At 42.6% G+C, this 10,894-nt stretch overlaps 1 long non-coding RNA gene across 1 annotated transcript in view; it reads right to left on the bottom strand.

Moving 5' to 3' along the window:
- Nucleotides 1-607: 607 nt before the first annotated feature.
- Nucleotides 608-10,894, bottom strand: part of LOC134356162 (uncharacterized) — a 46,514-nt gene continuing 36,227 nt past the window's right edge. Inside the window, exon 3 of the long non-coding RNA XR_010020290.1 lies at nucleotides 608-1,069. This is a non-coding gene — a long non-coding RNA (uncharacterized LOC134356162). The remainder of the gene's footprint in view (nucleotides 1,070-10,894) is intronic.

Raw genomic sequence — 10,894 nt, 5'->3', positions numbered from 1 at the left:
GGTCCCAAGAACACAACTATTGTTGGCAGAATTTCAAACGGTACAGGTGTACAGGAGCGAGATATATCAGCTAGTTGAGTAACGCTGCCGCGACAACTTTGCACTCAACATCAGTACTGCTTGTGGACTTCAGAAAGGGTAAGACGAAGGAACACACACCAGTCCTCATAGAAGGATCAGAGCGGCTATATTTTATTAGGCTGTATTTGCTTTCTCTGGACCAAAAAACATTGAAGTTTAAGGTCAGAATCAAAATCAGGTTTAATATGTCATGAAATATTTTGTTTTGTGACAGATGTTCATTGCAATACATAGTAAATTGCAAATTCCGATAAGATAATAGTGAAAAAGAGAGGTTTCAAAGGTACATTTAATGTCAGAGAAATGTATACGATATACATCCTGAAATGCTTTTTCTTCACAACTATCCACAAAAACAGAGGAGTGCCCCAAAGAATGAAGAACAGTTAAATGTTAGAACCCCAAAGTCCACCCCCCAACTCACCCCCTCCGGTGTGTAAGCGGCAGCAAGCAACAACCCCCCCTCCCCCGACTGGCAAAAAAAAGCATCAGCACCTGCCACCGAGCACTCAAGTGTGAACAAAGCAACAGCAAAGACACAGACTTGCAGTTACCCCAAAGATTTTGCGCTTCACCCGGTATTCGACATACCACAGGCTCTCTCTCTCTCCCTAATAAGGGAGAAAGAGATGTCTCCGTTTCACAGCAAGAGGGGAGACATAACAAACAACTTGTTGGTTTACGATGTTAAAAGTCCGTTGCATCGCTTTTTTCAAGCTTTGTGCCCAAAGATCTCAGGTCTCTGGGCACACAGCCATAGATATTTCAACTCCCCCAATGACACACGGATCTCCTGCCATGACACCGACCTTCGATTCACCTGTCTCCAGAGCCCCGAGATCCGAGGCCTCCAAAGTCGAGCTGAACTTTTAGGCTGAGCCCTTGGCGTGTCGAACGAAGGCCAGTTATGAAACCCCGAGAGCGGGTCTCATACCCGCAAAGAACCATAATCAGCGTGTAACTCCAGGTCAGGGTCTTCAAAAGAACCCTGAAAGGGAAAAATAGAAATATTAAAGATGGAAATAGAGCTGTTTTCAAAGATGCAAGCAAAGGAGTCACCATTTAGCGCCATTATCACTTTGCTCCACCCCTCATGGCCTCAACAGCAAAGATAAATGGGTTCCTTGTCCATTTAGAAATCTTATGGCAGTGGGGAAGAAGCTGTTACTAAAGTGTTGAGTGTGTGCCTTCAGGATCTTGTACCACCTCCTTGATGGTAACATTGAGGGCATGTCCTAGGTGATGGGGGTCCTTAATGATTGATGCTACCATCTGAAATTCTGTCAATAATAGTTGTGTCGTCAGCAAATTTATAGATGGCATTTGAGCAGTGCCTCGCCACTTAGTCATGGGTCTAGGAGAGTAGAGCAGTGGGCTAAGCACACATGCTTGTGGTGCGCCAGTGTTGATTGTCAGTGAGGTGGAGATATTATTTATGAACCACACTTCCGGTGAGCATGTTGAGGATCCAGTTGCAGAGGGAGGTACAAAGGCCCAGGTTTCGGAGCTTGGTGATTAGTATTAAAGGTATGATAGTGAAAAATGTGCTGCTATCAATGAATAGCAGCATGATTTAGATATTGCTATTGCCCAGATGATCCAAGACCAAGTAGAAAGCCTGTGAGATTACATAATCTGCAGCCCTATTGTGGCAATAGGCAAATTTATGCGGATCCAGGTCCTGGTTTAGGCAGGAGTTGATCCTGGCCATGACCAACTTCTCGAAGCACACAGTAGATGTGACTACACCTGGGAGACAGTCCTTGAGGCAGCTCTTCCTGCTCTTCTTGAGCACTGGTATGATTGTCACCCTTTTGAAGCAGATGGGAACCTCTGACAGTAGGTGTCCTTGGACACTCTCGCCAGTTGATTGGCACAGATTTTCAGTGCCCTACCATCTACACCATTACAATCTTGATGCCTTGTGAAGGTTAGCCTTCATGTAGGATATTCTGATATCAGCCTCTGAGACAGATTACAGCATCACCAGAAATATACAAAACTCTAAACAAGATAATGTAGACAGAGAGAAACATTTCTCCTTAAAATATCTACTGTATGACCTGAGGGTACAGGTTACTGGAAGGGCTAAAAGTTTTAGTAGGATTAGAGGAAGAACTTTTGATCAACCAGAGGAGAAACCTGGAACACATTTCACAAGGATTTGGTGGAGAATATGTTAAATTATATATTTAGATGAGTAATTGAAATGCTATGGGTGGAGTGCTGGAAACTGTGATTCATGTAGATACATTCTAAATGCCCAACTAGACCCAGTAGATCAAAGGGCATATCTCCATGCTCTACGACTTGTCATTATCTGGGCATATTGCAGCCCCAGATTCAATTTTGAAATCAATTTCAGATGGCCAGTCTTTACTGTTTTTGTCAGAACTAGCCTGTTGCAATGTAAAGTCATCCATCTGTGATATTAATTCAGTTTTTCTCTTTTCACAGATACTACCTGACTTGCTGAACATTTATAGCATTCTCTTTTATTTCAAATACCCATCAGTACTGCACCTCATGGTTCCAGTATTTTTTCTTCTCCAACAACTACTGCCATCTATCTCTCTCAATTTGCAATCCTTCCAACCTAACTACTGTGATTAACAATTATTCATCACCCTCTCTCAGATAGTATCTATGACATTTAGATTCCTTCTACGTCCCCTTTACAACTTAAAACGAGGCCAAATTCTCACTTTACCAATTTTTAAGGAAAGTCGTCATCCTGAAATATTAACATTGCTTCTCACTTCACTGATGGTGTCTAATCTCTTGAATATCTAATATTTTCTGTTTTTATTACTTGGGTGATTAAACCCCACACATCAAATTAATTTTAAGAGATCACAAATTTCTTCATTTTAGTTAAAGGTGACTTGATAACTTGCTCATACCTCATTCAACAAGGTATAACATTTTCACTTTTTTATGGCAAGGAATAGTGCATAATAAGTTATGATTCATTTCAAATTGTTGATCGAAGTACCTTGCTATCTATCACTAACATAAGTTACTATCAAGTGCAGAGGTGAGTTATTGTCACTTTCAATGTAATGGAGGTTGGTCCTGACAGTTTTGTCATTTTCTGCAAATACCATACCCTGAGTTAAAATGGATTATCATTGATTTTGACCTAACCAGCTTTTTAAACTGAAGTTGGTCAGAAAAAGAATTCAATGATAAGGGAGGGAGGAGGAATGGGGAAGCTGCGCATTGGTGGTGATATACCATTTATAGATTATTTGTGTTTTCAATTAAATATAGAGATAAAGCCAATATTAATATTGTGTGTTGCTCATTTTCTAATGACTAATTTCAGTAAAGAATTGTTTTTGCCTCTACTCTGATCAAATTTCAAGTTAATATTCTACTAAAGATATATTAAACTTTTAAATTTTCATCGTTTTAATTTAAAAGAAACGATGTCGTAGAATTGTTTCTGAGGAAACGTTATCAAGTTCAGGAAATTAACAGCAGAGGGCTACAACTAAATTTTGCTGAGAAGTGCAACACTATTTAGATTAGATTAGATTAGATTAAATTCAACTTTATTGTCATTGTGCTAGGTACAGATATAAAGCCAATGAAATGCAGTTAGCATCTGGCCAGAAATGCAAAGAATAGTGTTATTTACAAAATAACTGCGAATAAAAAGTAAGTGCTACAGCACACAAATATATAAGTACTGAGACAGTACAATATGGGTGCAATACTGCTTAGCGCTGTGATATGAGGTTCAGCAGAGTCACAGCCTCAGGGAAGAAGCTCTTCCTGTGCCTGCTGGTGTGGGAGCAGAGGCTCCTGTAGCACCTACTGGATGGGAGGAGAGTAAAAAGTCCATGGTTAGGGTGAGATGCATCCTTGATAATGCTTTTCGCCCTGCCTAGCAGCGTTTGTGGTAGATGTTCTCAATGGTGGACAATTGGGTGCCAATAATCCGCTAGGCAGTTTTCACCACACACTGCAGTGCTTTGCAGTCTGATACTGGACAATTGCCATACCACACTGAGATGCATTTGATGAGTATGCTCTCAATGGTACAGCGGTAAAAGTCCGTCAGTATTCTGGGACGGAGGTGAGCTTTCTTGATGCTCTGCAGGAAATAAAGGCACAGTTGCGCCTTTTTGACCAGGATGGAGGAGTTCAGGGACCAGGTGAGATCCTCGGAAATGTGGACACCAAGGAATTTGAAGCTTGGTACATGCTCCACTACAGCTTCATTGATGTAGATGGGGATGTGAGTGTGGCTCCCAGCATGCCTGAAGTCCACAATGATCTCCTTGGTCTTCTGGGTGTTAAGGGCCAGGTTGTCAGCACACCATGCAGCCAGGTGCTGGGCCTCATCCCTGTAGGCCATCTCGTCATCCCCTCTGATCAGGCCAACAACTGTGGTGTCATCTGTGAACTTGATTATGGAGTTAGAACCATGTACAGGAACACAGTCATAGGTGAAAAGGGAGTACAGAAGAGGACTCAGCACACAGCCTTGAGGCACGTCAGTGTTCAGGGTGCGAGTGGAGGAGGAGAGGTTGTCTAACTTAACTGATTGGGTTCTGTTAGTCAGAAAGTCCAAGGTCCAGTTGCAGAGGGATGAGCTGATACCAAGCTGGCGAAGATTGGCGATCAGCTTGGAGAAGATCACAGTATTGAATGCCAAACTAAAGTCAATGAACAGCATTCTGACGTAAGGGTTGGGGCTGTCCAGGTGGGTCAGGGCAGAGTGAAGTGTCATGGAGATAGCGTCCTCTGTTGACCTGTTGGTGCGATAGGCAAATTGATGTTACTGGTATCAGTATTCACCATCATGGGAAAGAGCAAGTCGGGCAGTATATTTAGGAACTGCGCGTGCATAGTCCAGAGCAAAAGTTGTGGTAGTTACATGAACAGTACCTTCTAGATTCAGTAGAAAATCATTTATTCCAACGGACAGTGGTCAGAAAGCAGATTATCAGAGTTTTATTGTGTATCAATTCTTTTCCCAAGTAGCAGGCAGTGGTTTGCCTCAGGGATCAGGACTTGGGCTCTAGCTGTTCACTATATATCAATGATTTCAATGAGGGAACAAAATGTAGCATCTGTAAATTTTCAGACATCACAATTTTGGGGTCCACGATGTGGTTGGATGGAGTTTATGGAGAGTGTGAAGAATGAGGAGGATACAGATAGGTGATTTAGACCAGTTGTGTTAATGGATGTATGCATGGCAGACGAAGCTTGATGAGGATAAGTAAGAGTTTATCCACTTTCTTTCTAAATCTGCAAGACGACTGAATGTTGATAAATTTGTGGAAAAGGGAAGGTGCAACAAAAATATGCTTGTATACCAGTTACTAAATACAAGTGTTGAGATACAGCAAATAGTTAGGAAGACGTTGACCTTCATTGCAGGAAGATTTGTGTAGAAGCATGGACATCTTGCTGCATCTGTATGCAGTCTTGGTTAGATACATCTGGATTTTGTGTACAATTGTTCTTTATTTGCGGAAGGATATTCTTGCTGTGGAGGCAGTTCCATAAGTGTTTATTGGGCTGCTGCTGATGCTTGGACTGACTCATGAATGGAGGATTTATAGGTTAGCAAATACACAAAATGCTGGAGGAAGTCAGTAGGCCAGGCAGCATCTATAGAAGAAGTAAATTTGACATTTTGGGCCAAAAGGTTTCGGCTGAAAACGTCAATTGCATTTTCCATGTATTGCTTTGATTTCCACCATCTGCGATTTTCTCTTGTTTGTAATTGATATGTTAGGCCCATTTTCAATAGTGCATAAATGAATAGGAATTTCATTGGAAGCAATTTTTAAAAATGTAAGATGACAAGATACAGGGAAAATGTTTCAAATGGCTGTAAAGTTCTGAACTGATAGTCATGCCTCAGATATGCCATTTAGAACCAAAATCAAGAGAATTCAAGGGCAATGAACCTGTGGAATTATTTACACAGATGCAGTGAAAGCAATGGTTTGAATATATTCAGGAAAGAGGTGAATATACTTATTTTCCTGTGCCAAATGGATCAGGGATATAGAGAGAAAGTGCAACAGGATCCTAAACATTATAATCAGTTCTGATTGTTCTGGATGATTAATCAGGTCCAAAGGGCTAAATAATGCACACTTCCTATTATCTGTTGTGTTTTGTAACTCCAAACCACAAAATTAATTGAAAGGAAAAAAAACAAGAGAGCTGGTAATGTAAGTCTAACTTAGTTTATATATAACTACACATTCTCTCTCTCTCTCTCTCTCTCTCTCTCTCTCTCTCTCTCTCCCCCTCCCCCTCCCCCTCCCTCTCCCTCGTACACAGTCAGCATCTTGGGTCCTGTCTGGTGTGATAGACCCCTGCTTTTATTGCTCTTGTGCTCAGCACCTTTTCTTGTGCAGCCATGAGCAGCACCTCTGTGTTATCCCTCAGCCCTGCCGTTTCCAGCCATTGGTAGGACTTTCTTATGCCAGCCACCTCTGATATCTGGCGATGGTCCATCGTGTCCAGTGGCTTGTCCTGCCATGGCCTTTGGTCGTTTGGTTCTGTTTCACCCACATCCATTTCCATATCCCTTGTCTGTTGTCTGAGGTATTCTCCCAGCAGGTCATAACTTAGGGGCCAACTTCCTGACATACTCATGGATGTTTCACATTTCTTCTAGGACTGTGGTCTTGACACTTCCAAGTCCCTATCCTCCTTTATTTCAGTGAGTTTATAGTCGCTCGATGTTGGACTTCGGATAGAATCCTCCATGTAATGTTGGTAGACTCTGGGTCTTGATGTCAGTGGCTTCCAGTTCGTTCCTTGGCCAGCACACTATTGCAGCTGGGTATTAGATGACTGGTAGAACAAATATGTTGATGGCTCTTATCTTGTTCTTCCCATTCAGTTGGATTTTTAGCATCTGTCTCACTCTTTGGATGAACTTGGATGTTGCAGCCTTCTTTGTGTCCTCGTCTTGGCTTCTATACGCCTGCAAGATCCCCAGGTATTTGTAGCTGTCCTGTACATCTGGTATGTGGCCTTCAGGTAACTCGACTCCATCAGTCTTGATGAGTTTGCCTCTTTTCACAACCATCTGGCTGTACTTTTCCAGTCCAAGTGATATCCCGATATCTCCCTGTACACACCTTGTCAAGTGGATTAGTGAGTCAATGTCTCTTTCATTTCTAGCATACAGCTTGATGTCATCCATGTACAGGGGGTGGCTGATGGTCACTCCACTCTTGAACCTGTATCCATATCCACTCTTACGAGATGATCTGTCTGAGGGGGTTCAAGCCTTTGCAGAACGGCAGTGGGGATAGTGCATCACCCTGGTATATTCCACATCTGATGGTCACTTGTGCTATTGGCTTTGAGTTTACTTCTAGCATTGTCTGCCCATGGCCCATTGAGTTTTTGATGACGGTCGTTAGTGTCTTATTGACCTTGTACAGAGACAGGCATTCCAGGATTCATGTGTGGGGCATTGAGCTGCATGTTTTCTGGTAGCCGATCCAGGCTGTGCTTAGGTTGGTTTGCCTGGTCTTGGAATCTCACATAACTGCTTTGTCTACCAGTAGTTGGTGCTTGGAGCTTCACAGCGTCGGGGTCTGGGGTTCAGATCCCGGTGGTGGTGGCCCAGTAGGGGTTTTGGGCTGGAGGCCTCATGCTTACGCTATTTCTGCCCAGAAAACCTCCAGATGAGAGTGACAAGAACAAAATCAAGAAGTCATTTCGGTTCGGATGTCGCCTGGATTAACGGGTTTCATGCCAATGGTTGGGGAACCAGTACCATCTGCTGAGAAATTGGCTACCGCAACAAATCATAAATGAACGAGACTACATGAATTAATGGAATGCTCCCTCAGCGCCAATCCACATGAAAGAGGATACATCAATCATTCAGGCCTAAAGATTTAATCACTGTGGAGGATTTCTTACTTTTGTGGATTAACATCTTTCCTGGCAAGGGAGGTCACTCTGCATGGCAGGTGAGACTTATGGCTGTGTAAGCAATCTCCGGTTCTGGGGCTTCCTCCATGATGGTTGTAGGAGTGACTCTGAGACTGCAGGAAGTGGTTCTGACCATTCTGGGCACCTTTCTTCTTTTCCCTCTTCTAGTTTGTGCATCTTGATTTTGGGAAGGTTTGTTTAGTTGATTGGAGTATTCTCTGATTAATCCTTCTATTGCTTGTTTTACAATCTGAATCTCTTCTTGGTTTCCTCATCCACAACATCATCTGACGAATACCCTTTTTCCACATTTCCATTGACTCCTTTATTTTTGGCCTTCCATTCACCCAGTTGGGCTCCAGTCTTTGCATCTACTTTTACACGCAGGTGTTTGCCTCCCACTTAAGGTTCATCCAATAATTTTAATGCACACAGAATAGATTCTGGTTCTTTATCCTCACAAAAGCCAAATGCTTGCAACTTTCCTGAAGCTCCTTGAATTCTCTTCCAGCCTAAAATGAAGCCACATTTTACAAGTAACTGTCTGAGGCTTTTATATATGTGCTACCTACAAAAACTATTGTAGTTGGACGATTGCTTTTGTCACTTTCATGTTTCCTCTGGGCAACATGGTTCTTCTTTAGTCCAGTATGCTTTCCAACCAGAGGCACAGAGGCAGGCAGCTACATGGTACATGTTGTACAGCGTAGAGACAGATCAGATGTGGCATCATCCAGTGCCTTTCTTAATTCACTTTCTTTTGACCCTGTTGCAGGGGATGTGGCATGCAAGTGGTGACTGGATCTCTAATCAAACTGTAGTTGTCTCAGACACTTGCATCCCCACAATGCTAGCCCTCCAGTTTTTACCACATACCACATTACCACAATGTGGCTTGTTGGCTGTTGTATTTCACTGTTACAAATTTCATTCCCACAGGAGTTATCTTTTCTCCAGTATAAGTTCTTAGTTGAATATCTGCAGGCTTCAGTTCAGTATCTTTGAAATGCTGTGCGAACTCATTTTGTGAAATAACTGAAACAGCCAAACCAGTGTCCAATTCCATTTTAATTAATTTGCCATTTGCCTTGGATGTAAGCCATATTGCTTGTCTGTTGTTAATTTTCACACTGTAAATCTAAAGGCTATACAGTTCTGTGTCACTCTCATGATCAGATTTTTTCATTAACGGCATGCAGATTAGTCCTGTTTATGAAATTGCAACTTGATTTTTAAGCTTTTTCTCTTCTCTCAGCAGTCCATTTCTTTTTGTCTAGCAACATGCTCTTTGTTGCTTTTTCTGCAAATTTCGCCTCTAAACATGCATTGATTGGTCTGATGTATATGAGCCCCTGCCACAACAGTAACACAATTTGTTTGGCCGGGTTGGTTTCTGTTCAGATGTTGCAATTTTGTTCATGCTCACTTTCATTCCTGACTACAACTCAATTGCATCTCTGTCTGTTGCTTCCATTATTGCAGTTATTTCAATTGTTCTTTTAAATGTATCTTATGCTTCAGTTAGGAACCATTTTTGAATGCTTCCTTCTAAGATTCAGCAAACTAAACAACCTCTCAGTGCATCATTAAGTCCATCTCTGAATTGACAATGCTCAGACAATTTCTTCAATTCAGTCATGTACGCTGAAATACACTCCCTTCTAATTCCCCTTATGAATTCTAAAGCGTTCTGCAATCAACAATGGTTTTGGCTCTAAATATTCCTGCTTTACTTTCAGCAGAGCCCATTTCAGCTGGTTTGGTTGGGTCAGTTAAACTTCGAAGCTGTGCATCGTGGTGTGCATTTTTTTTTACCCGACCATTTCTTGCTGCGCTTTTATTAACACAAACATCTCGCTGCACTTCAACAGGTTTCGTTTAAAACTTCCTCATCGCCACTGTTATGTTTTGTAACTCCAGAACATAAAATTAATTGAAGGTGTTACGTACCCCGTAACTGGGTTGCCAAACCAGCAGAAATGGATCACTCAGTTGGAGTCTGGAGTACTAGAACTAAGAAAGTTTTATTAAAGAAACAAGCAACACAGTAATCGAAAGGATAATAAATGCAACAATTCAACAATGATAACCACACATGTGCACAGAATTAAGATAACAGCATCAATCAAGCTCTATCGTTGTCTAGGGGTAAATGACCAATTTCAAAATGACTCAAAGTTCAGTCCAGTTAGTAGTTCAGTTCGCAGTAATCGTTACCATGGCGATGGACAAGGTGGGGGAAGAGAGACATAGAATAGGAACAACTGATCATTCAGAACGGCTTCACTCACAGACCAGCGAGATGGCTCACAAACAGCATTTGGGCGGGTCCTTGGTGATGTCACCTGAGGTCACCGACTGTGACCCCTCCTCCAGATGCGGTCGATCCTCTGCAGTGAACCCGGCACCCAGGCAAGGGCGGACACACACCGGGTTCCCGCTGATCGTACCTTTCCACCCTTGTCGTTGTCTGGCACTTCTCACCCACTCGTGAGAGGAGCACCGCTTCCAGGGTCTCGTTACCTCGGGTGGCGTGTGTGTCTGTCTTAGCGAACCTGTCCCTTTTTATCCCCCTGCTGGGGTATCGCCTGTCCATCACTTCAAACAGTTCAGGGTTCAAAGGGGGGAGCCGCTCCAGACAGCTCTCTCTCCCCCACGTCCCTTCATTACACATCTCCAGACGCTGCTCCATTGTTCCTTATCTCTCCTTCCCCTGAGGGCAGGTGGCAGACCAACTACTGATGCTAGCCCAGGCCAGCAAACATCTTAATTTTATGTGTATTCTCGTAACAAAGGGAAAACAAGAAAGCCAGAAATATGAGTCTAACTTAGTTTTTTTTTACTTTAAGCGAGGCTTGTATGTATCATGTGGTAGTGTGAT

The sequence above is a fragment of the Mobula hypostoma genome, chromosome 14, assembly GCF_963921235.1.
Source record: "Mobula hypostoma chromosome 14, sMobHyp1.1, whole genome shotgun sequence".
Lineage (NCBI taxonomy): Eukaryota > Metazoa > Chordata > Chondrichthyes > Myliobatiformes > Myliobatidae > Mobula > Mobula hypostoma.
The sequence above is the reverse complement of the archived record's forward strand: the minus strand, read 5'-3'. Positions and strand labels throughout refer to the sequence as shown.